We start from the raw sequence: 5,918 nt of genomic DNA on the forward strand, positions 1-5,918 counted from the left end.
AATATGGGGCCATCCCAATCAGCACACGGAGGTCTCTATGGGGGGGGTGGAAAGGGGGAGAAATGGGGGTGGGGGGTCCCCATAGGAGACCCCAAATCTTGGGAAACCCTGGCCCAACCTATTGGAGACCCCAACCCTTGGGAGACCCCAACCCATAGGAGACCTCAACCCATGAGAGATCCTCATAGGAGACCCCAACCCTTGGGAGACCCCAACCCCACCCCTGGGAGACCCCAACCCATGGAAGAACCCCAACTGTTGAAGACCCTGACCCTCAGAAGACCCCAACCCCTGGGAGACCCCAACCCCTGGAGACCCCAACCCATGGGAGACCTCAACCCATGGGAGACCCCAACCTATTGGAGACCCCAACCCCACCCCTGGGAGACCCCAACCCTTGGGAGACCCCAATCCCTGGGAGACCCCAACCCTTGGGAGACCCCAATCCCTGGGAGACCCCAACCCATGGGAGACCCCAACACATGGGAGACCCCAACCCATAGGAGACCTCAACCCATGAGAGATCCCCATAGGATACCCCAACCCCTGGGAGACCCCAACCCATAGGAGACCTCAACCCATGAGAGATCCCCATAGGAGACCCCAACCCATGGGAGAACCCAACCTATTGTGGACCCCAGCCCCCAGAACACCACAACCCATTGGAGACCCCAACCCCTGGGATGCACTCAGCTCACTCTCAGGTCCTGGAAGGGGAAATATTGGGTTTTCAGGCCACTATAACTGCAGCACAGAGCACAGGACCCCCCCTCACCTGCTGGGCTGTTTGCAGTGTGCAGCTGTCAGGACCCATTGGGCGTCCACCAAGCTCCCCCCACACAGGATCTGCCCCTTCTTGATCAGGGCAACCTGGAAGGGTCTCTGTGAGATGGTGCAGGGCCTCCCCCCGATGATACGGGACTCGTCCGTCTCCTCCGCTGCAACGAGAGGAAAATCACCCTAAAAACCCATTGATTAGGTTCATTTCCCCCCCTTTTAGATATTTATGGGGTCAATTATCGGCCCTGTTGGGTCCCCCACCAGAAGGTTTTTGGTTGAGAAGAAGGGATTTGGAGGAGGAACGTGGTTGAAATCTCAGAGGGTGATTGGAACGACCCCATCGGAACCATCAAATTTGGATGGAAGACCTTTTTTTGGGTTGTTTTTAACCAATGGGGTCATCTGTCAATCCAATCAAATCCAGCTATTGATCCATTGAGGTCCACTGAGGTCCACTGAGATCCACTGAGGTCCATTGAGATCCATCCATCGATCCATTGGGGTCCATTGAGATCCATCCATCGATCCATTGAGGTCCATTGAGATCCATCCATCGATCCATTGGGATCCATTGAGATCCATCTGTTAATCCATTGAGGTCCATTGAGATCCATTTATTGATCCACTGGGATCCATTGAGATCCATCCATCGATCCATTGGGATCCATTGAGATCCATCTATCAATCCACTGAGGTCCATTGAGATCCATCTATCGATCCATTGGGGTCTATTGAGATCCAACCACTGATCCATTGGGGTCAATTGAGATCCATCTATTGATCCAATGGGATCCACTGAGATCCATTTATTGATCCAATGGGATCCATTGAGATCCATCCATTGATCCATTGGTGTCCATTGAGATCCATCCATTGATCCATTGGGGTCCATTGAGATCCATCCATTGATCCAATGGGATCCATTGAGATCCATCCATTGATCCATTGGGGTCCATTGAGATCCATCCATCGATTCTTTGGGGTCCATTGAGATCCATCTATCGATCCATTGGGGTCCATTGAGATCCATTTATTGATCCACTGGTGTCAATTGAGATCCATCTATCGATCCATTGGGGTCCATTGAGATCCATCTATCGATCCATTTGGGTCCATTGAGATCCATCTATCGATCCATTGGGGTCTATTGAGATCCATCCATTGATCCATTGAGGTCCATTGAGATCCAACCACTGATCCATTGGTGTCCATTGAGATCCAACCACTGATCCATTGGTGTCCATTGAGATCCAACCATTGATCCATTGGGGTCAATTGAGATCCATCTATTGATCCAATGGGATCCATTGAGATCCATCCATTGATCCATTGGGGTCCATTGAGATCCAACCATTGATCCATTGGGGTCTATTGAGATCCATCCATTGATCCATTGAGGTCCACCTATTGATCCATTGAGGTCCATTGAGATCCAATTATTGATCCATTGAGGTCCATCCGTTGATCCATTGAGGTCCATCTATTGATCCATTGGGATCCATTGAGATCCATCTATTTATCCACTGAGGTCCATTGAGATCCATCTATTTATCCACTGAGGTCCCACCAGATTAATTTTTGTCTTTTTCATGACAAAAAAGGTTTTGGGGGCAGAAACAAAGAGCTGAAATCTGTTTGATCTGTGAGGATCCCCATCAGAATGACCCAAATCACCTGAAAACACCCCTTTTTTTTTGGGGGGGGGGTGGGCTGGTTTTGATTTAGAGCCCCTCTTTCCACCCACCTCCACCCCCAAAGATTCTCCTATTTGCCCCCCAAGTTTGAGTCGGGTTCTTCCAGATCAGGATACAGAAGTTGACATCAGCCCATCCCCAAACCCACCACCCCAATATACCCACCCCCTACCACCAATATATCCACCCTTGGGTGCCACCCGTTGCCCCCTACCCCCACCCACACCTCCTATATCCCAATAGGGAATAGAACAGAGCTCCCACCCCCCCCCCCTTTAACCTAGGACTGGTTGGTCACGTCCTTGTCACCAAGCATCAGGAAGTCGCCAGGGCCCATTTATCTCCTCCTGTTTCGCCATTTGTGCTTCTGGGAGGGGCATCCGCTTGGCTTCCCAACCCAAGATTGGCCTCCAACTGGGAGGTGACGCATCCTACAAAGAGCTGATTCCTTCCTCTTGGCTCGGGTAAAGGAAGCTTGTAGGACCAGCTTTAAGGGACCGCTGCCCCACGCCGCCTGCCCGGACCTCCTGGTTGCATCAGGAGAAGCTTTGAGGTGGGGAGGGATGAGAAGAAGGCATCGCTGGGGAACGCGGATCCGTGGGGTGCTCCACCTCACTTGGCTTGATGGGAAGGAGAGACGTCCCCATGATGCGGCCTTATCACACGACAACATGAAGATAAGGGGTCTCAGCGTGGCCTGTCCCCAGTTTTGGGGTCTCTGAAGGCATCTCCACTTGTTTTCCCCCTCATGGCAGTGGATGGTCGTCCCGTTGGGGTTGGTCAACCTCAATGGTCGGCAATGATCCCACTCTGTGTCTATAGGATGTGGTGGCCCTCCCCACTTCAGGCTATTTCTGCTGGATGAGTTCTTTGGGGCTGGTTATTTAACCCCAAATCCACCTACTTCTATTGGACAAAGTCTTTGGGGCTGGTTATTTAACCCCAAATCCATCTACTTCTATTGGACGAGGTCTTTGGGGTTGATTATTTAACCCCACATCGGGCTATATAGGAAATTTACAGTGAAAACATGACAAAAATCATCATTATCTCCTTTTCTCTGGACTCCCCTCCTACCCCCAAAGACCCCCTCGCTGGTCTTTGGCCCCATGGGAGACCCCAAATCCTGATTATTTTGGCTCTCCCCTCTGGTTTTCACCCAGGATCTCCCCCCTTCCCATGCCACCACCTGCCACCCCCACGTATTGATCCAGCCTGGGGTGAGGTGGCTCCGATCCACGTTGCATTGCAATCACCTTCCACCTCACGTTGGGACATCGGAATGCCTGTACTGGTGGGACTGGTTTGTACTGAAGGAGATTACGGCCTTGCCGTGATGGGAGACGCCCGGCATCTGTCACTGTTTGGTTCTTGATGTCACCACGTCACCATCCGGCTCTCGACGTCGGAGGGTGGGAACCATCCTCCCCATGGTGTGTGTTCATCATGGAAGCATCCCTTGGTCAGATCTCCTTGGGAAACACATCCAGGAGGTTCTACCAGGACTTGTGGGCATCTCCATCATCTTCTGTGGGGATTCGCATGGGGGGCACGTCGAGCTCGGGCCAAAAAGATGGAGATGGAGGTGATGGAAATGGAGATAGAGATGGAGATGATGGAGATGGAGATGATGAAGATGATGGAGATGAATGATAGAGATGGAGATGATGGAGATGGTTGAGATGGAGGAGATGGAGATGATTGATAGACATGGAGATGGAGATGGAGGAGATGGAGATAGAGATGGAGATGATGGAGATGGAGGAGATGGAGATGATGGAGATGGAGATGACGGAGATGATGGGGATGATGGAGATGGAGATGATGGAGATAATGGGGATGATGAGGATGATGGGGATGGAGAGGCTCCACAGTGGGGTCTATGCTGCAGATTTCCAGCAGATATGGACAAGCAGAGAGAGCCGGGTGGGGAGGGGGTAACTCTAGGTGAGGAGATGGCATCTCCAGAGGAGGAGATGGTGCTTCCAGGTGAGGAGAGGTGTCTCCATCCATGATGTCTCCATCCAAGGACAGGATGATGTTTCCAGGTGAGGAGATGATGATGCCTTCATCCATGATGTCCCCATCCAAGAAGATGATGATGTCTCCATCCGAGGAGATGATGATGTCTCCAGGAGAGATGACGTGTCTCCAGACAAGGAAATGGTGTCTCCATCCAAGCAGAAGTGGCTCCATTAAAGGAGATGAGAGGTGTCTCCATCCAAAGAGGAGCTGACTCTGTGCAAGGAGATGGTCTTTCCATCCAAGTAGAACTGGTTCCATGCGAGGAAGAGATGGTTCCTCCACCCCAAAACACACCATACTCAACCTTAACACCCCCCTAAAGAAAACCAACTCTCTTCTTGGAAATCCATGGGGCCAACGACCCATCCTGGATGGGACCTCAATCCTCCTCCACCAAAGGAAACACGAGGTTGGGTTACAGTTGGGTCAGATCCGAGGTTCTGGTGACCCCTCCTCTTTCCTCCCCTTCAGGAGGGCGTTGTTTTGGGGTCAGAAGGAGGGAAATGGAAGTTCTCATGGAGATGATGTCCCTTTTTCTCCCTTTCCTGAGCTCTGATGTCTCCTTCCTCGCAGCTCGAACAGAAATGCCCACACCAGAGAGGTTGGAAGGGAAGGAGGATGGGTCCAGAGCTCCAATCACACCAAGGGAATTCCTTCCTCGGCATCTTTGCCATCTGTCCCCGTTGAGGGGTTGTTTTATCTCAGCCAGGAATGAAAACAGGTTTCGAAATGATGGGGCCTTGCCCACACCTCCCAGCAGGGAAGGTTCCCACGAGACAGGAGAAAACATTCCAGCATCTCTGGACTGTGTTACAGTTCATCACAGCTCATCCCAATACACTGCATCACATCCCATCCCATCCCATCCCATCCCATCCCATCCCATCCCATCCCATCCCATCCCATCCCAACACACTGCATCCCATCCCATCCCAAAACATCCCATCCCATCTCAACATAACCCATCCCATCCTAACCCAACATGTCTCATCCCATCTCATTCCATCCTATCTTCATCCCATCCTAATTTCATCCCATCTTCATCCCATCCTATTTTCATCCCATCCCATCTTCATCCCATCCTATTCTATCTTTATCCCATCCCATCTCATCCCATCCCAACACACTGCATCCCATTCCATCCCAATACATCCCATCCCAACACAACACAACCCATCCCATCCCATCCTAACCCAACATATCCCATTCCATCTCATCCCATCCTATCATCATCCCATCCCATTTTCATCCCATCCTATTCTATATCCCATCCCAACACAACCCATCCCATCCCAACCCAACATACCCCATTCCATCTCATCCCATCCCATCCTATCCCATCCCATCCCATCCCATCTCATCCCATCCCATCTTCATCCCATCCTATTCCATCTTTATCCCATCCCATCCCAACACATC

Source organism: Coturnix japonica, unplaced genomic scaffold (genome assembly GCF_001577835.2).
Source record: "Coturnix japonica isolate 7356 unplaced genomic scaffold, Coturnix japonica 2.1 chrUnrandom557, whole genome shotgun sequence".
In the NCBI taxonomy this organism is placed as follows: domain Eukaryota; kingdom Metazoa; phylum Chordata; class Aves; order Galliformes; family Phasianidae; genus Coturnix; species Coturnix japonica.